We start from the raw sequence: 21,642 nt of genomic DNA, 5'->3' as shown, positions 1-21,642 counted from the left end.
TCATTACGTCATTCCATAACAGATTATCTGTATGTCTCTGGGAAGTTAATTGATTTCCCTCTACCTTAATGTTATTAGCTGTAACCCTATAAAACAAACATAGTAATCGTACAAACATGATTGGTAAGCACATGACTTAAGCGAATCTACCTATATAACATATATATACATATTACATGTGAAAAACAGAATCTTGCACGAATGAGTGCACAATACATATTGTTTATTAATCCAAGTAGTTATTAAATCTTGTAACTCTTGGTCATCTGCTCTGCAGAAGGCATTTGTTGTCTGAAAGAGATCTATCAGAGAGCCTGATCCCTCTTAAATGAAGACTGCGTCTTGGTCCCTTCCCCAGCTTCTTGATTCAATTACTCTATTATTCTTCTCCCTTCCAAGTAGACTGAGTTGCAGGAGACGACGCTCGAAGCTATTTTGGTGGTGAGATAACTCACATAATGAAAACTTTTTGTAAGAGAACCTGTAGAAGTGAGAAACACAAACCTCACTCACCCTTTCTATCAACAGGAATTTTAACAGCCTGCCATTGAAAGGACTCTGTTTAAACTTTTGGTCTCTGCTTCTATTTCACTGTCTTCTCTGACCCTGTTAGCAAATAGCTGGTTAATTTCTTCAGTTTTCTCATTCTAATTCAGGAAGTTTTTTGTTGTTGTTGTTGTTGTTTCTTTTTGACAGAACAAGAGAGAGCGCATATACTCTGGAGAAAGGGTGGAGAAGGGGCAGGAGGAGAGGCAAAGAGAGAATCTCATGCAGGCTCCATGCCCTGCGCAGAGCCAACACTGGGCTCCATCTCCCTGAGCCAAAGCCAAGAGTCAGGTGCTCAACCAGCTGAACCACTCAGGCATCCCTAATTCAGGAAGTTATTATTTTGCTCATTGGAATTAACTCTGGGACAAGTTTGGCAATTCTACCTTCCTCTGATCAGTCTCTAGAATGGCTTTGCCTGGTTAAAAGCCAGCTCCCAGTGCAAGGGTTCTCAAACTTTACTCTGCATCAGGGTCACCTGGGGGGCTTAATAAGATAGATTGTTGGCCCCCATCCACACAGTTTGCCAGCAGTAGACCCATGAGTGAGGCCCGAGGATTTGCTTTTATAAAAGTTCCCAGATGAAGCTTTTGCCATTGTTCCAGGGACTACATTTAGAAAATCTGTCCCAAAGCAAACAAGTGATCATCTTTTACTAAAGAAATAATATAAATAATTGGGGCTGCGGCACCTGGGTGGCTCAGTGGGTTAAAGCCTCTGCCTTCTGCTCAGGTCATGATCTCAGGGTCCTGGGATCGAGCCCCACATCAGGCTTTCTGCTCAGCGGGGAGCCTGCTTCCCCCTCTCTCTCTGCCTGCCTCTCTGCCTACTTGTGATATCTCTCTCTCAAATAAATAAATAAAATTTTTAAAAAAGAGAGAAATAATTGGGGTTGTGTCCCTCTGCAGTGGTTATGAAATAAGCAGTTTTTGGTGGGGGGAAGTGGGGGGGAGTAGAAGTCAGAATAACAAAGCATCAAGCAAATTATACCTCAGTAAAGTTGACTAAAAATTAAATGTAAAATCAGCCCAGATATCCACTGAGAGTTACCCGCAATCAGAATCAGGATCTCTTTCAATGTAGTCCTTGAACCAAGTTTGCAACTACAATTTTCTGATCTCTTGCTGGAAAATGGCTCCGTGTTTTCTATACTCCACAATTGTCTGTACCCATTAGCTCTCTTAGAGAAAGCTCTCCTTCAGTATCCAGAATCCTGTATATTCATCCTAAAACATAGATAGGAAAGTAACACCTTCTTAGTCATTTGTCAGTAAATAGTAGAGAAAAGGACACAAACTAATTTTAAATATAAGTGGTGGTATGTGGAGTTTACTAGACCAAGAATTGATATTATTTTTACCTATGACTCTCTAGTTTTATCACTGATTAGCTTCATCAGAGTTAATTTTATGGTGTATTAGTCTATAAATAAGCTTTAAGTAGTAAAAGTCATTTTACAAATTTTACAAATTTTACAATATTACAAAAGTAATAATTTGAAGTGAAACCAAAAAGGAGAATTGCTCAGCTCAAAATGAGCACAGGGAACCAAGATCTAATCAGCCTTTCTATCCCAGGTTGTTTCTACTAAGTGGCTCCCAAGGTATCTCTTCATGGCCTTGGACTCAATGGAACTCAATTTGGAAACCTCTGGGAGAGTGGAAATAGCATGAATGCTGAGGTAAAAAGATCAGACTTTTGTTTCTACCCTTTACCAAACAGTGTGAAAGCAAGTATCCCTTGAGAGTCAGTTTCCTCTTCAGAAAATGGCATTAGAAATTCCTTGCTCAATGTATTATTATAATAAACTCAAGTATACAAAAGTCCTTGGAATACATTAAGTTTCATAAATACTAGTTCCTTCTTCTCTAGTCCGAGTTTAAGTTGGAAAGACTGTGACATACAGAAGCATTAAAATTCACATTGTCTCCTTTCACAGACACACGAAGTCCGAGATAAAGCGATGTGAACAGTATCTACAGCTTGAATTCTCATAATTAGGTTTTAGTTATGAAATTTTTTTTAATACCTCCAGTGTATTAAAGTATGAAAACCATTAAATAAATGGGAATGAAGTTCCCTATTGTATGCCTGGTCTCATAAAAGGTAATCAGAATATATACTTTATAGGCTAGTGAAATTGCTGTATCAACACTATTTAAATATTTGTGAAGATCTATTGTAGATGTAAAGTAACTTAAATTTCTAAGACTTCATTTTTAAAAATCTCAGAAGGAAAATGCAAAACTGAATACTCTTTTGATCAAGTTGATAATATGGTTTTTAAGGAAATCCTTCTTTTAAGTTTTCAAGGAAATCCTCACTTTTCTTCAAGCCTATATTTCTCTCAGCATGGAAAATAAACACATCGGCTTCCCTACACTGGAGAGTCAGATCAAAAACACAGAAGACATCTGGAAATGGGTAAACATTTCAATAAGCTCAAATATATATTAATTTTGTATTAGAACTTCTCTATGGTTAGAGAATAACCATAGAGCTATATTAAAGTTTATGTCATGGATACAAGACATGTTCTTTCATATAAACAGGGTTGCCTAATATAATGATAAGGAATCATTTCTCCTAGCCCTCTTAGGGGAAGCCAATGTGTAAACAGTGAAGCCAGACCATGGCTTATAGAGGGCAAGGTTATGTATTTTTCCTGTCACTGCAAGAATACTCCTCTGTGTGAAACTTCCAGTCTCAGCATGGGTGAAGTTTCTGAAGTATGTCTGAAGGCAGCCCGGAGCAAAGTCAGTTTGTGAAGGAAGGGAGCATTTTCTCTGGTCTATATCAGATACTTCAGCATTTCTATTCTTTTGCATTTGAAAGCCATTTTTGAAGAGAGGAAAGCATATGTTCAGTATCAATACTCTGCTCTCCAGATGAAAAATGCAACAAACAACTTGGTTTTGCCAGTAGGAGAATAAGCCGACTTCATCATGAGTGTTGTAGTCACATGCCTCTAATTTCCTGCACCTCTCCCCACTGGAAGCCCCTCCGGCATCCCCCACTCAATTTGCACTCAACCTATCCTCTTCCCCACTAACCATTCTACCTCCACTTCCAGGAAATGGCGCTGCCAGCACCTAGCAACTCACCTGGAGGTTAGCAATGGCAACCCTCTCTTCACATTTCCATCAAATCTATCATGGCCTCCACATCCTCCATACCTCATTAGAGTTAAACCGTCTCTCCTCATCTTCAGGGCCACCATCTTTGAAAAGCAGCCTAATTGCAAGCAGAGCAACTGCTTAGGAGTAGTTTTCAATGCCTTTACCATTGACTTGACCATAAGAGTCCAATTTTTTTAGACCCTCCATATTACGAATTCTAGCAGTCTCTTACCCGTTCCTTGCCATTCTTTCCTCTATCTGTCTCTCTGGGTCAATATGAAAATCTTTCATGTCTTTGAAAGCACACAGTACTCTCTTTTCTCTTGGCTTTTTACTGGGCTAAACTCTTTAATAAGGAGAAACTAGTCAATTCATTTGCATAGTCCCAATCAAGTTTCAAATTCCAGCAACATATCATTTCCTTTAGGGTGTCTGATGGCACTCTGTCCACCAATCACCTTTACATATCCACTTGCCAGGCCACCCTCCAGGAATGAGGACCCAGTCACGGGCTTCCAGAAGAATCCCATAAGGATTAGTACTATATTGCTCCAAAGTGTGTGGGAAGCAATTGAAGGTCCTAGAGAGTAAGTTCATCCAGGGGAGAAACAGAGACCAGGACCAGGGTACCCCTCCTGAACTGTATTGTAGGTTTCTGCTGGTCGCAATCAGTGGAGGCAGACCTAAAATATTTGAAGAAGCCCTCCAAAGGTCAGGTTCCTGAAGTCATGCTCAAATTAAAATCCTTATTTCCAGGAGTCTAAAGGATTGACAGAAGCCCAACTTTTCAAATTTCCTTTTCCTGGCTCAGACAACTGAATTTGGACAGTGTGGGGCAAAATCACCATATTAAGAATCTTTGTGCAAAGCACAGATATTCATGGAAGCTTCCTTAAGTCAAATGGGTATGTATTATAAGGATGGAGAGGTATCTAATGGAGACCCAAGGGCAGAAATGCGGCTGGCCATAGAAAGAAACTAGAACAAGTGATTAAAAACTTTTCAGGCATTTCTTTCAATATTTCTCATCTCTGCTTCTCACTTTGCATTCATTTCCCTTTGTGTCTCCATATACTAGATTTTTTATCCTTTATCCATAAACCAGCCATGGATGGAACATAATTCTCCTGTTTACATGCTTCTTGTAGCCTCAGGTCCAAGGTGGAAGTGGTCCCAACTTAAGTTTCTAAAAGAGAGAATCTAATGGTGTCAGTGTTGCTCAGCTATCTACATCTGACCCAGTGAGCTATATTCGAAGAGAAGCGGTCACATAGCAGAAATGTAACACTCAGGACCACATGACTGTAACACAATGGAAGGCTGTCACATAGACGTTTCTAGGTTTCCTCAGTACTCACCCACCTCAGGCTTACTCCAAGAGCACTTGCCTTCGTAATTTCCAGGTAGCTAGAAATCTCCTACCATGCCCAGTATATCTAGGTTCCCACCACCATCTAAAGAATGTACCATACTCTTACAGGCCCCAAATCTATGTGCTACTGTAAAATTCTTCCATTTTGTCTGCTCCATGATTTTGTTTTTCCTTTCAAACGGCTATAAATGGTGAAGGAGGAGTGGGGGATATCTTTTTCCAACCAGTAGGACCCCATCCTTTTAGATCCCAGCAAATGGTCTCTCCATTTCATAAAGCAATGCTATTACTCCCAATTTTACTGTATTCCTCCTTTAATGAACTGGGTCAGAACCCAATCTGTCCCCACTCCTGGCCAGAGCAAGAATTCTGTCCTAAACCAAAGTTCCTTGCTTTGTCACTCTCCCTCTTGGTACAGGGGAACAACTTTTCTACCTGATATGCTGCAAACTGCTCTAATGTACTAAGAATTATCAGTACAAGGGCCACCATACGTTTTAAGATAACCAACTGCCTGTTTTTCCTTTCATTTTCATTATTCATGATATTACAGCCCTATCCAGCCCATCAGAAACTGCCCAACTGACAGTACTTGCAGTGACTGAAGTGGCAGAGGGTAAGGCCTTGAACTCAAGAGTGACTCTCCATGTAGAATGACCTGACAGTTTTCTATGATCCTATTTCGTTTTAACAAAGTAATACAAAGGCTTAGGACCCAGTCTATTGAAAGGGCTCCTTTAACTGTACTTCTCCCTCCTGGTTTCCTTCCCACTACAACACAGTAACTTTAAGGCGATGTAAAAGAGAACGGCCATCAAGCAAGCACTGGTCTCACAGGGCTGCAGGCTGCAGAATTTCTCATACATGCTGTACTTTTCTTTCAGCAGCTGTTCTTCATCTGCTCTTTTCTCCTTCTATCCAGACACTGGAACTTCTTCCAAAAGACATTTTCCCTCTTTGCCAAACTTCCATATGTTAGACTAAAGAATTACTCCTTGAACCCTGAGGACTCTGGTTTTAGGCTTTCGAAATTTGCAAAACAATGCCTTTTTATTGGTTCCCTCTTTTAAACAATTCAATAAGAAGATCGTTTTCTCTCTCCTTCCTTTCTCTCACTCTCTCAGGTTCTCCCTTTGTGATATGCCATATATGAAAATGTTTATCCAGTACCGTTTTTAGCTTCTAGTCTGGAATCCCCTAATCTCATTTTTCTAAACTACTTTTTAAAAATTATCTTATCCCATCCGTACATAAATCCTTAGAGTATCTGCCAAAAGCAGTAAAAAGAGCAGGTGCTACTTCGTTCAATAAAAAAATCAGCATTTTGGTGAAATTTAATACAACTCTATTTGAAACAATAAAAACAAAACTTTGCCATTTCTCAATATGTCCACTAGATGGCAGAGTAGTCCTCCATTTTTAGTTCTACAAAAAAGTCCCTTAGTTTCTTTCACATAGAGCATTATCATGTACCTCCATTTATTTTCTTTTTTCTCCTCCATTTATTTTCAAATTCTAGACTTCTGATGCTCTGTCGAGTTATTAAAAATAAAGACAGCAAACGTTATCATCTAATGAATACATGCCACATAGCTCGCTATGATTGGCTTTATGATTATGAGCACATATGCACAAATAAATTATGATAAAATGAATAATATTTTATGATATAATAATGGTGATAAGATCAATGATAATACTACTCCATTAGGTATTCCTATTTTATATAACTGAAAAAGAAACTTTAATAAACTTAACAAATTTTAACTGTGACTGAATTTTCAGAAATGGCTACAACACCTTCCTTTCTTTTTCTACTCAAAAGTGAAAGTGTGCCAAACCAGTAAGTGGAAAGGATAATGCTATTTCTGGGTCATATTACCATTCAGTAAAATTTCTGTTCCCCTCATTCACTAAAGGAATTTTGGATTTTTAGAAATATAGGTTTTTAAAAGGTTAAGTACTATAAAATAAAATACCTTGATTATATCCATAAGTTGTAAGGTAATGGTTTGAATTTTCTGGTAAATGGTATTTAATTTTTTTTTTTTTAATTTCCAAAGCTAAAAACATGTTCTTTTGAATAAAGCCACGTCAATTTTTTTTTAAATGTATAACACTAGATACCGAACCAAAGAAATACATGCAACTCTCCAATAGAAATTTCACTTAGATTAATTAATTCTCTACTCCAGTGGATTTAAAACTGTGACCTATGAAGTGTTGGGAGTTCTGTGAGGACCTGTGTGGGGGCTTTGCCCAGACAGTAGGAAAAAGGTCTGACTCTACTGATGAAGTTCTAGAACATAGGTGAGGTTCGGTGGGGTGAGGTCCGGAGCTGATGACCAAGAAAGAATTCCTGAGACATCTTTGGTGCAAAGCGGTGGTTTATTAAAGCACAGGGACAGGACCTGCTGGCAGGAAGAGCTGCTGCCCTGGGGATGTGAGGAGTGGTCCATTATATACTTGTAAATTAGGGAGGGGATTAGGGATGGTGTAAGTCTCTAAGGAATTTTGGAAGCAAGTTTTCTAGGACCTTGAGGGACTAGCTATTGTCTGGGGAAAAGGTTACTCATTACCAGTAATAAAACCTTCTCTGAGACCCTTTAGATGTGTATCAGTGGGCCATATGCTTGGGAATGATTTTCCACACTATCTTGGAGGTTTAGAGATAAAGTTTCCTAAAGGAATTGTTAAAGTAGACTTACAGGATCCTGGTTGGGGATAGGGGGTTGGTCAGGCTATGTTTGTCCTTTGCCCTTAGCAAAACCTCAAGGTGAGGGCATTTGATTTTCTTCTGCCTCTGTGTCCTACATCACTTCCACTCCTGTTTCAACCAGAGTGTATAGACATTCATCCTTTCCTCATACTGGGTAATCCCTTTTAACAAAAAAATTTACTGCTAAAAAAGACGTTGGAACTCTGGTTGAATGAAAATAATTTGGTATACATGAAAGTAAGGATTCTATTTTCGCCAATGGCAAAAAATGACTTAATCTGATTAATTTGGTAAAAATAAAATCATAATTTCATGTCAAAAATTAACACTAGATTGCAACTACCATATAAAAAAGCATACTTGTTTAATTGGATTTGTTATTTCAATCATTTTGTTGTCATAGCCTGTGGCTGAATGAAAAACACTTACAGCAAAGAAAATGAAGGAAAGCAAGAGATTTAAGAAGCAAACAATGTGCTGCTCACAGGCCTGACACTGGGCCTGATGCTGTCAGAGGATTCAGGGGAGGACTGACTTCTACAAATACCTACGCATGTAGAGATATGTTGATAAGAACGTGTCTTATGTAAAGGGAAAAACAACAATGTGAGCACAGAGGGGATAAAGGACATTATCTTAGCATGGATAATTCTTTAAACCATGTCTTTTGGGCTTCAAGTGCTTGTGGTCTGGTTCTCTTGTATACATCTCATATAAATCTTATATTACTACAGAGACACAAGATGTCATTCATATATATATATATATATATATATATATATATATATATATGAGGAATTTTAATACCCATATGAATAATAAAGACTCTTCACTGCCTGATGCTGAGGTTTTCATTAATTTCTATCACAATGAGAAATCTTACTTGCATGGGCTATGCGGATAACCACAGGATCACTGTTGCAAAGTATCTTCCCTAAGATGTTCTGTCTCTCCCTCTCTCTTGCTTACTCTGTCACTGTCTCTCTCACTCTAAACAAGCACAACCCTGGTTTTTGGGTTTTTTTCTCTATTTCTTTGCAAATACTGGTTTTACATGCGAGGTAAAGACTCTCTTGGGAAAAGAACTAGGACCACGTCCCAAGCTGAGCTGAGACACATGTAAACTGTGTGTGAAGTCTGAAGACATTAATGAGCAAAGCAATAACAAGTGCAAAGGGCATGTGGGGCCTCTGAGAGGACCCACCAAGGCGAAAGGACCCCGAAATTCTGAGGTGGGTCCAGGGAGAGGATCCAAGGTTGAGAGGATAGCATGTTTTTGTTAACACCACAGCAGCGGTTAGCTGATTATGAAGAGTTCTCTGTGGGAAGCAACAACAATCATCTGGTTAAAATGGATAAATCCTTGGAGAACGAATAATACAGAAGTGAGAAAATTATCCTTCATCTTTCAAAGAAGTGAAATCTCCTACAGTGAGATGCATTCTCACTTCAAATATCAAAAACAGAAAACTGTTAGATACTTATTATACATCTATATGGATGTGTGAAACAATGCGGTTATCATAAACACATTATGCTCAAACAGGTTCAAGTGGCCACCTCGTGTTCTTAAAGAATCCTGTATACTAGCTATCACAGTATACAGTGTCCAACATTATCATGACTAACTTGGTTGAATATTTTTGTCTCCAACTTAAGTTACATGAAGACAAGAACCACACCACCTTCACCAAGGAACACCAAGCATTTAATAAGGCATATAGCTCTGTCTAGTAAGTCCTTATCAAGTGAATGAGTGAATGAATGAATGAATGAATGACTAGAGCAGCTCTATAATCCTTTATGATACCCAGTAAGAGTCTCGACCATAGGTATTATATAAATGAAACCAGCTAGTGTCAGCCTTAGGTATGCAGTTCACACACACACACACACACACACACACACACTCAAAGCCTCTTTTCTTTTTTTCTATTTGTTGCTTCCTTCACTATGAGTAATCAAAAACCTAGCTCTGTTATATACTAGCCATGTGACTTTAAGCAAGATTTTTTATGTTTCTCTGAGATTCAGTTTCCTCTGTGCAAAATGTTTATAATAATGGTTTCATGCAAAGAAACTATGAAGACTGAGCAATAGAATCTGTGCTAAATAACTAGTTATGTGGTCATAACCTTATCACCATATCTGACAAGGTAGGGGTGAATAAATGAGTGTATCAAGAGTGTTCTTCTTTCCTATTTGCCAGCTATTAGGAGAGGTTTATATAGCATATATTGGCCCCAGCCCTATGGCTTTTCTCTGTACTTAGAAGGGGCTTTTCTCTTCTTTTCTTTTTAAAGTAAAGTTGGTAGTAATACCAAAAAAAAAAAATTAATTCCATATTTAATAGGTCAGTAGTTTATGAGAGCAAGAGGCTCCCTGGAGGAGAGTTTCTTCACTAATTCTGAGCACAGACTGAAGGAACAGGTGACTACAAAGCATATAATTACAGACTTGTCACCTTACCAGTGACTTCAGTGCCAGAATTTCTTCAACACATAATATGATGATAATGTTAATATTCTACACCTAGAAAAAGATATTTGCACCTGAATTGTCCATCAAGTTTTTAAGAATTCAGGACCTGACTGACCTACAAGGTTCAAAACTAGTTGGAATTGTCATTTAATCAAAACCACTCTTATGATACATCATCTGCAAAATATTATAAACTGTGTTTTCTCAAGATGTTTCAGGTTGAGCATAAATTAGCTATTTGTAAACAGATAAAAACACATAATTTTTCCATGACCATTTAATTTGTTAAATGTATTAAATGATCCACACGTGTGTATGTGTGTGTGTGGGGGGATGTGCATATGTTGTTTATCCTCTGCATCCAGATATTATTGAGTTAGTTGATATTTACCTGACTTTGGATTATGTACTTTTTTGTTTTGTTTTGTTTTGTTTTTAATGATTTATTCATTTATTTATTTGGCACAGGGAGAGAGAGAGAGAGAGCAAGCACAGGCAGGGGAAGAAGCAGGCTCTCCACCGAGCAGGGAGCCGGATGCGGGCCCCAATCCCAGGACCCCAGGATCATAACCCAAGCTGAAGGCAGCCACATAACCGACTGAGCCACCCAGGCACTCTGGATTATGTAATTTTTTAAAAATTTCCTTACTGTGCTACTGGTCTCCTTGAAAATTCTAAAGATGGACTACGATGCCACAGACTAGGGGGAAAGAAGCTAATTGGGAAGGGATACAGGCTGCTCAGTACTTTCTCAATGCTTACTGCATTTTGGACCAGCTTTCATTTGTAAAGAGAAATCAGCTGCCAGAAACTTTGAAAATCACTGCTTTAGAAACCACTGCTTCAATTTATGGATGAGGACCTAACCTCAGTTTACTCTGGTTTGCCTTGCCCAAGGGCAGAAAGCTAGTCTTTTTTAATCATTATTGAACTGGAAAAAAATTTTGTTTAGTCATCCTTGAAAAAAAAGAATGCTTTATTTATTTATTTATTTATTTATTTATTTATTTTAAGTTTATCTGTTTTAGAGAGGGGAGAGAGAAATCGAGTGCATGCTCAGGTTGTGGGGAGAGGCAGAGGGAGAGAATCTCAAGCAGACTCCTCACTGAGTGGGGAGCCTGATCTCAGGACCCATGAGATCATGACCTGAGCTGAAATCATGGGTCAGACCCTTAATGAACTGAGCCATACAGGTGGCCTCCAAAAAGAATACTTTAATAATAAGTAGTCTCAAATGTCTAATTTTAACTTCGTGGCAAAGTAACTGAATGAATTTATCCTGGTATCATAGATTAGAGAATTTTGAAGTGTTCTCACTAGCAGCAACCTTAAAGTCCAGATTTCTACTACCAGTCCTTTGAAGGACATTTAAGCTTTCTCTATCGTGGTTCTCAAAAATTCTTTCAGCTTCCACCCCTGGTTACAAAATAATTCTGACAATTTTTTTAGTTCAGTTGGTTCCAGTAGCATCACACTTCCAGGTACTAAAATTTGTATGAGTTACTCATCGCTGCATAACAATATTCCCACAAATTTGATAGCTTAAAGATCATACACATCTATTACCTCACAGTTTCCTTGCATTAGAAGTCTGAACACGCCTTAGCTGGGTCCGAATTACAATGCAGTGCATTGATTGTCATGCCTTAGTTGCAATCAAGGTGTTGGCAGGGGCTGAGATCTACCTGAGGTTCTACTGGGAAAGAATTTGATTTCAAGTTCACTCAGGCTGTTGGCAGAATTAATTTCTTTTTGGTGGTAAGACTGAAGATTTCAGTTTTCCTGCTGGTTGTTGGCTGCAGAGCCCTCTCAGCTGCTGGAGGCCACCTGTAGTTCCTTGCCTCATGAAATGTTCCTTCCTCAAAGGCAGCAAGAGAGAGACAGGCTCTATTCTGAAAGGAGCTACAATCTTACACAACAAAACCACATTACTATGTGCATGTAATCACACTTTTTTCCATCACTTTTTCCTTATTTCTTTTGGTCAGAATCAAGCCACCAGTCTATCTACACTCAAGGGGAAGGGAATCACACAAAGGCATGAATATATCTTTACCTACATTTATATCTATATCCATATATATCTGTATATACACATAAACATATATATAATATTTATATATCTATATATTATATATTTATATTATGCATAATATCTATTTTATATATTATATATTTGTATATATTTATATATCTATTAATATTATTTATTAATGTAATATCTATTATATAGATATTATATATCTATTAATGAAGGTATATCTGTAATGATATGCTGACAATATACTTTATACTTTTAATTTTAAACTACCAAATGACAGATTGGGGGTTTAGTTGGTTGGTTGGTTTATTGGTTTCATTGATAAAAACAAATGATTTGATCTAGCTTATATAAGTACAAAAGGATGGTAATGGACTCAGGGTATGACACAATTCCTTAATTTATAATCTTGAATCCTGGAAAACAATCAGAAGTAAATGATCCAATTTAGGAAAAAAATTATTTGGCCAGCATTAGATATTTAATGTCCTAATTAGGTAGTCTAAAGTAAAGAAGTAACATAATTGAACTTTTGAAATCAACGCCAAGAAAACCAGTCTCTTTATTTTGAGAGTATGAGAAGAGGTTGAGTCAAGAACTCAGAAAGAATGTTTACTAATTAGATGAGCAAATAATTGGCACTTGTGTTTTCCTCTGTTTTTTCACTTCTTCCTTGGTCAAAAATTTTCAAACATGGAATGGTGCGACTGTTGTGCTGCCAATAACTATCCTGGAAATATTTATGTCTCTAGTAAACTGGCAGCTAATCAGGTGTGGCTTATTATTTATACCATGCATTCAAGGCACCCATTACCACTGTGAGTTCATTTTTAATATTTAATAGTGAGAGAAGGTATTCAGAGAACCTTTGTCCCATGACCTATCATTTATGACTGGATCAGAACATTTTAAGTGTGTTAGATCATGAGTGAAGTCACATTTTCAATCTGAGTTAAGTCTAATCATATTCACATACACACAAACAAAAATTGCAATTAAGAAGGGTCAAGATAAGCATATTTGAGAAATTTGTATATGATCATAATTTCTAAAGTGACTTGTATATAGTGGGTGTTATAGTCTGAATTTTGCATCCTTCCAAAATTCATTTGTTGAAAACGTAATCCTGTGATGATAGTGGTATATGATGTGGACTTTTGGGATGTGATTAGGTCAGGAGTTTGCAGCCCTCATGAGTGGAATTAGTGCTCCTATGAGACACCACAGAGCTTCCTAGCCCTGGTGTACTATGTGAAGATACAATGAAAAGTTTGCAACATGGACAAGGGCCCTCACCAAACCACGCTAACACCTTGATCTTGGACTTCCAGATTCCAGAACTGTGAGAAATAAGTTTCTGTTGTTTTCAAAATGTGGTCCCCAAACAAGTGGCATCAGTTCCTCACTAAATAAGATCAGGAACAATGTGGATAGCACCCAGCAGTCTATGTATTAACAAACCCTCTAGGGGATTCTGATGCACGCTAAAGTTTTGATAACCACTAAGTTAGTAATTATTGATAAATTCTTATTAGGAAGACTCTTGGTCTATGAGCTGAGCTACGGTCTCTGTTTAAATGATCTGACCTCTGTTTCCCTCAGAAGTGACTGCATGTGAATCAACATCTCCCCTGTGGACTGATGTGGAAAAGCTCAGGGATAAGAAGGACTTAGCTAAGGTAAAATGCTATAATGCAAAAAGGATGGTCAGTTCTAAAAGGATGACCCCAGGGGACATGTTCACATTGAAAATCTTAACTCTCAAGGTGAATTAGGTCATTGTGTACTTTTCCCAACGCCAGACAGAATGCTTCCCAAAATGGTGGCCTAACTGTAAATCTTCATGATCAAGCTTCCTCTCACACAGTATATCCCACACCTACTATGGGAAATATGTGAGACCTTCCAATCCCTCTCTTCTAGATTATCTCCAAAGCTTTCTTTTCCAATCTACCAAGTACATGCTGTCTTTATGTTCTAAATGCTTTTAAAGAGTTTAAGTTATGTCATGTCACTGTCTGAAAGTTTGCAGGCCTTCTATTTTCTCCATGTCTATATGCATTTTTGCCAAGTTGACATTTAGACCCTGTAACGTGGGTTTCAGTTACTCTACTATTCTTACCTATAACTGTTTTTTAATATATATATTATTTCTAACAAACTGAACTATTCTCCCTGAATGTTCTTAATGTTATCTGCAATGTTATCCTGCCTCATCCTGTTCCTACAACTCTCTAGGGATACCTGCTACATAAAACCTTTGGTAGGATGTGATCTCACTTTCTCACTTGGACCTTTATAACTCCCTATATCTTCCCTACAACATTCTGATATAAATTGTACTTATTTGCACATAACGTGGTAAATATAGTAGCGTGAGAATTCAACCTCAGTTTCCTTAACACATAAAATTAGAATTATAGACTTTACAAATCTTTTTAAATAAGGTAATGAGTGTTTTTTAGTTATATTTATTACCTTTGACTAGTATTCACTTAAACACAAAAAAACAGTGATATAGAACATTATTAAAATATTAATTCTGAAAATATTTATCGACTACTTAATATGCTCCAATAGTAGTCCAAATACTAAAATGTCATTGTCATCCAGATAGGTAAATTGTAAATTCTAACCAGGACAAACATATAAAAGAACAAATTTATATAATAATTTTAGAGGATGAGAATGCAATAAAGAAAATAAAACAAGAGGATAGAATGTAATGTGACTTTAGAGAGGAGATATTTAAAGCTCATTTTTCAAGCAATCTCTCTTGTGATTTATATATATTTTTTATCATTCATCTTCTACATGTTAATTTTTCATTAGCACACAGGACAGAATAAGTTGCTACTCTTACAGAATACTCACTAAAGAGGAAGAAACAGTGACAAGTAAACAAATAAAAAGAAAAATAATACAGCATTGATAGTAAAATTATAGTAATAAGCAGTCCATAAAAATAAACTAGGGCACAAGATAGAGTGACTGTTGGGGGTGGGCATTGTTATTTTCAATAAAGTGATTAAGAAACATCCTTCAGGAAGTCATTCATTTTAGAAAAGACCTTAATGACAAACAAGAGTCAACTCTCTGCTTATCTGGTAAAAGACACTGCAGTGAGCAGACATTAAAAAGTAAAGAAAATTCCCACAAAGATCAGGAAATCTTTTAAGGAAGTCTGCTTAACAAATGTTCCTGCCCAGCTGGGCAAGCTTTTAGATATTTTGGCTCAGTGTCTAAAGTACTGAAGTCTTAAGCTAACCAACCCTCCCAGACTTGGTGTTTTGCTTGCCACATGTTGAAGGTCAGAGGATGTGAGTGTGGGAAAGTTTCTCTCCTGAGTAAGAACATTCTGAGTGGTATCCGATGAATTCTTCTTCTGCTGTGAGCAAATGCTTCCTTTATTTTGTGTGCTTTAAAGTGATGCCAAAGTCATCAAACTATGTGTATTTCTTTCTATTTTTTCTCCATTTTCCTTGTCTGAAAATCCTGAGCGTATTCACATACATCATATAACTAAACAAACAGGCAATACAGTAGCCTGTTCTTGCTCTTTGTCACTCCTGTGGCTAGACAGTCTCTTATTTGAGTTTCCTGATGTATTTCCCAGTACGACGTTACATATTCTGCATATGTGGTTCCTTTAAAGTGGTTTTAGTGTTTAACTCCCATAAATTTAATTAAAGTAAGAAACAATCCTTCACTCAGTTTTACACTGTTTACAATTAAGATCAATGAGTCAACATTTGACAAATAAATGTTAACCAATTAAAATGTGACTGAATCATATAACTCTTTTGCCAATATAAAGCATAAATATTTTGGCTGCATATCAACTGTGAATACTGTTAAAAGATAAAGCAAAGGAGAAAAAAAAAGCTCAATCCTAATCAATATGTAAATGCACTGCATAACTCAATTAGATCTCAAAATATTTATGTATAAATATGTTAGTGCCCCCAAATGTTGACACATCTCTCCTTTGTTCTCAGTTTATTTGTATATCCATGAAATGGCTAAATAAATTGCTGCTGCCAATTCTGGCTCTCCACTTGGCTCTGTTGGTAAAACTTTTGTGTTAGAATTTAAAAATCAATGAAGAAGTAGCTAAAAGGAACAACCTGTAGGGTACTCAATAAATGCTTGTCCAAAGCATGACCACCTGACCAAAACGTTAACACTAGACTTAGACCTATCTGCCTTTCCTCCAAAGCTGTAACAACGCATAAATTTCTGAGTATAACTCTCCTCTTGGCATAAACCTAGGTAAACCTCATCACATAAGTCTGGGAAAGAGGGTTCTAAACCTGTCTCTGCTCCTCCAATCTGTGTGGTCCTAGATACACTCAATCTTTCTTGAACTCCACTTTTATGGTTTGTAACATGATTTGGTCTACATGACATCCGGGGTTCTTTGTGGGTTTACATTTCTGGCCTTAAGTTTTCCGCTGGTCTGTTTGTTTCTAGTCAGCCAACCTAAATTCTCTCTCCTGTGGAGGCTGATTTATGAACTAGATTCACTGCTTCTTTTCTTTTCCTTTTTTTTGGTGAGGGGGTGGGTGGGATTTGTAAATACAGAGGAATGAGCCTAAAGGTTGGAACAAGAGACCAAAAGAGGAGGAGGGCGGGAGATAACACACCTTTCACCACCACCCTCAAGAGCAAACTATTCACATTTCCATTCGGGTATAACTGTCAGGCAGGAAAAGCATTTTAGAGAGTAAGTATCTATGGAGGGACTGGTGTGCCTCTCCCCTCTTGTAAGATTTCTTTAGGCTTGCTATGCTAGTCAAAAACATGTGTTGAAAGGCTTACCCAAGAACAGTGAAGACATCTCCTTTTGCAGGAAAACACTGTCAGTTTTGGGAGGCCCATTACAGACATCTATCACAGAACATAAAGTAAACTTTATTGAATTAAGGTACTGAAGAATTTAGGGATTCAAAAAAGTTTGGACATATATTCTTTGTACATATCAAATATGTTCTCCATTTGAAAAACACATTTGTATGTATATATATATATATATATATATATATATATATATATATATTTAGAATTTTGGTATGTACAATAAAATGAAATATCTGTTATAGACTGAGTTTGTGTCATGCTAATATTAATATATTGAAACTCTAGTCTTCCCATATGATGGTATGTGGAGATGGGGTCTTTTGGGAGGCAAGTAAATCATGAGGGTAGAACCCCATGATGAGATTACTATCTTTACAAGAAGAGAAAGAGACTAGAGCTGTCAACCCTGGAAAGATACTATGAGAAGATGGCCATCTGTAAACAGGAAAAGAACTCTCCTTAAAAACCAAATTTACCTGGGCCTTGATCTTAGACTTTTCAGACTCAAACTGTGAAAAATCAATGCTGTTGTTTAAGCTACCCATTGTATGGTAATTTGTTATAGAAATCCAAAAAGACTCAACGGTGTGTTTTACATATTTAATCATTTTTGTGGTAACCTTTGCTTACTTCTGAGAGAAGATGATGTTTGAAAACACAGTTCTGTTTTGGTCATGTGCATAATCTGCTATAAAGTGTCTCTGTCTTCTTAGGAAATTAGCATTTTGGTTAATGGACATTTTGATATTTTAAATAACAAGGCTGCCTATAATAAAACTGGAATATATAATACATACTTCTGAAAAGGGTTGAAGTGTCTGTATCATCTAGTTGAACATGTCTTCTAAGTTTTCAAATGTTACTAATTTAAAAGCAAACTACATGGGACTTTAGCCTGAGAAATTATATTAAAATATTCCACTTACTACTAACTGGTATTTTCCTGCCCTGCCTATATCTTTACCATTTGAGAAATTTTCCTAGTTCATTGAGTTTCTGGTACCTAAAACATGGAGCTGAGTTATAGGTAAAACTAGAAAATGGAGAATCCAGTCCCTACACTTCACCTGTTGTCCAATGCAGCATGCTCACTGGTCTGCTTCTGGACAGGTAATCGACATGGGAACTCAGGTACAGACATTTGTCGCCTCAAGTTCCATCTAATCACCATTATAAATGGAACAAAATGCCTTTCCCATCACATGTTACCACCTTTACACTTTTTCTGAGAATCTACTGGCTCTACTATCTATATTCCTTGCATTGAACCTACTTGGGAATAATTAACACAGCCATATTGGAGTGTCCAGAATCTTCATACTCTGCCACAAAAGTGAAACAGAGCATTGGTGGTACCATTATTAAATATATCCCTTGGCAGGACATTCTGGCTGGTAATGTCAGATACCGAACATCCAATTCATGATTTTACTGGTACCAAACCCTGAGGGTATTGTTGAGGTAACCAAGGTGAAATAACCATAGTAAAGTAACCTGTTTTTCTCATACTCATTCATTTTTTAATTAAGATTAAAAGCACAGCTCTTCATGCTTCATGAGAAGTTGGTTTCACAACTCTAAGTTTATAAGAAACTCAATTCCTTTGGGACAGAAATGTTTTAAAAACATACATTAATTTTTGCAATAATCTTTTCAGGTGGTCTACTCAAATCTATTCTGATCTCCACATGGATCTATCTTCCCGTTAGGCATAAATCTGTAAAAACAAATAAAAAGCTTTTGTGTTTAATTGTACTTAAATTTAATGAAATCTTGTGACAATAGGCATTGCTTGTTTCCAGACAAAATCTTAGGAGACTTCTGAGCTCCTGATAGTCTAATGCCAGTTTTACAACGGAATTTGTATATAAAACCATAAAATCCAACATAAAACAGGAAAACTAGGAAATCCTCCCTTGACTTTGTTTTCTATTAAAGAAAAATGAGATCACAGATATGGACCCATATATACAAAAAAAAAAGATACTAAAAATACACTATTGACATCCGGATGCAGGACGGCTAAAATATTCAAAGTATGCATGCTTAGTAAAGTCTCCTTTTATGTGCTCCTCCAGTGATTGTGAGGCATACAATTTTAAGACACAATCCCATTTTATTTTATTGTTTTTCTGATATGAAGCTTCACACCAACAGCCTCCTTCCAACATCACACTGAGAAGCCCACATCAGAGCCCCAGTTCCATGAATATAAGAATTTATTGGTGAAGGGGAAGTTAGAAATGATACTGTCTGACCTCTTCATTTTATAGATAAAAAGTGAACACTCAGAGAAGTGAAATGAATTGTTTTTCATCACTCAAGTAATTCACCGACTTAACATACATTTACTGAGTAGGTAGTGCGTGTAAGGCCCTGTGCCAGCAAGTTAAGTTGGAAAGATAAATAAGATAATATCCTAGAATAGAGACCTCTAAACTGAGCAGTAAAGTCATTGAGGAAAGAGAAAGACAATAATAACTTCCAGAACAGAGGAAGGATATATAATTCATCTTAAAGCAGTCAAGAAAGACTAAGCAGTCTGAGATGGGATCTCGCGTATATGCAGATATGAGACTGGTGAGTGCAGAAAAGGCATTCCATGGCACAGAGTGCTACAGCAATGGCACGGTGGCTAGAAACAGCCTTTTAAGGATTGTGAAGCATTAAACAGGACTTAGGAGATGAGGCGCAAAGAGAAGCAATCTCATGAGAAATATTCTCAGCTATTATGAAAGAGGCTATACATTTTCTGATTTTGGTGAATAATTTTTTTTTCTTTTTTCTAATAACATGTAAAGTGTTTTCAGAGAGCCACTTACCTTACTAATTGTTTTAGTCCTTCCACTCCCCATTCTTCTGGTGGGACAAAATTAACTTCTAATCCACTTTCAAATTTCTTTCCTGTCTTTCACTTCCCCACTACACAGAAACTTGAAACAGCTTTTAAAAAAACACTTCAAATCCATTATTTCTGCTTGAAAGTTTATAAGTAGTTGAAAGTGCTTATGTCAGCCCAAATGATCATATCTGAACAATGTCAGCACTCCCGAATTTAGAACATGTAACAACAGAGTTCAGCAATACTTTGCCTCATTCCAGTCAGACCAGAGGAGCTACTTACTTTTCTAAGGAGACTAAATGTTGAGTGATGCCTACATATGAATGGGAGCTGGACACATATAGAGAAAACAGTTTTCATCATAAATGATTCTCACTTCTAATGCACCTGAGATAAGATTTTTGAGCAAAAGCCCATGGAAAGTTTCCTTCCCACGACCCTCCCCCCGGTTTTAAGATTTCCCAGGTCTGTGGTTTCATTATGACCTGGATTTTAGTGTTGAAAGAAAGCCTTTAGGACCTAGTTAGTAGGAAACACTGAAGCTGCTACTTAAAGGTAAAGTCACTTAGCCATTCATGATTTTAGACAGTGAAAAATGACGGATTGAACACATGTAGTTTCTACGAGACAAGCCTCTATGATTGTTTCCAAGATATCACGCAGCCCATCTTGAGGAGCCTATACACTTGTTGGAGTTGGAAATCCATTGGTATTTTATTCTTTTTCAAATAAGAGTTGGAAAAACAGGGCATCTAAATAATTTTCTATGGATCCATACTACAGTCTCTGGGATACTACAGCAAAGGATGATGAGCTTTGAAATCAGAAAACCTTGATAATGAATCCTTCCTTAGTTATGTACTATTTAACAATGTTTAAATTAATTATATCATGTCAGGTTTGGCATCTAGGTTATGCTAAACATATATAATTTTCTGCAAAAATTTGTGCAAAACTGGCAATTTTTCTTTCTTAAAAATTTAGTAGGGCTCCTTTGGAAAACTATCCAGGCTTGAAGGTTTCTTATGGGAAAGTTTTGATTGCAAATTTAGTAGCTTCGTAGTTAAAAGACTATCTAGACTTTTTACTTCTACTATTGCTAGACAAATGAGTGGTAATAAGAATTGCTTCCTGTAAACTCTGCCATTTCATCTACATTTTCAAATTTAATGCTATAAATTATTCATAGTATCATCTTATAATATTTCATTATCATAAGGATTTATAGGATTGTTTCTCTTTTAAAACTTTGTGATACTGGTAATTTGTGTCCACTCATTTCTTCATCAGTATCACCAGGAATGTATCAATTTTACAGTTTCAAAGAAAATATTTGGTTTTACTTATCTTTATTGTGTGTATGTATATATTGTCCAATGTATTTTTTTGATTTTATCTTTATTACTTTCTTCTTCCTACATTCTCTTACTTCAAATTACTATTATTTTTCTAAGTCCTTGAGGTAAATGTTTAGATCATTAATTATCAGTCTTTCTTCTTTTCTAATATGTATATATTTAAGAATAAACACTTCCATTAAAAACGTGGCTTTGGCTATATCCTACAAGTATTAAAATAGAATGTTTAAATATCACTTAGTTCAAATTATTTTCTAATTTCTTCTGTGATTTCTTTTTTGAGACACAGGTCATTTCAAAGTGT

General features: G+C 36.7%; 1 long non-coding RNA gene across 2 annotated transcripts; it reads right to left on the bottom strand.

The window, feature by feature from the left end:
* Positions 1-215: 215 nt before the first annotated feature.
* LOC132014446 (uncharacterized) lies at positions 216-20,160 on the bottom strand. Of its 2 annotated transcripts, none has more exons than XR_009403318.1 (3): positions 19,961-20,160; positions 1,537-1,772; positions 216-481 (listed from the first exon to the last, which is right to left on the bottom strand). It is a non-coding gene; the product is annotated as an uncharacterized LOC132014446 (long non-coding RNA). The 2 variants fall into 2 exon arrangements; XR_009403319.1 differs by having other exon boundaries at positions 1,597-1,772.
* Positions 20,161-21,642: the final 1,482 nt, after the last annotated feature.

This window comes from Mustela nigripes, chromosome 1 (assembly GCF_022355385.1).
Source record: "Mustela nigripes isolate SB6536 chromosome 1, MUSNIG.SB6536, whole genome shotgun sequence".
Lineage (NCBI taxonomy): Eukaryota > Metazoa > Chordata > Mammalia > Carnivora > Mustelidae > Mustela > Mustela nigripes.
The sequence above is the reverse complement of the archived record's forward strand: the minus strand, read 5'-3'. Positions and strand labels throughout refer to the sequence as shown.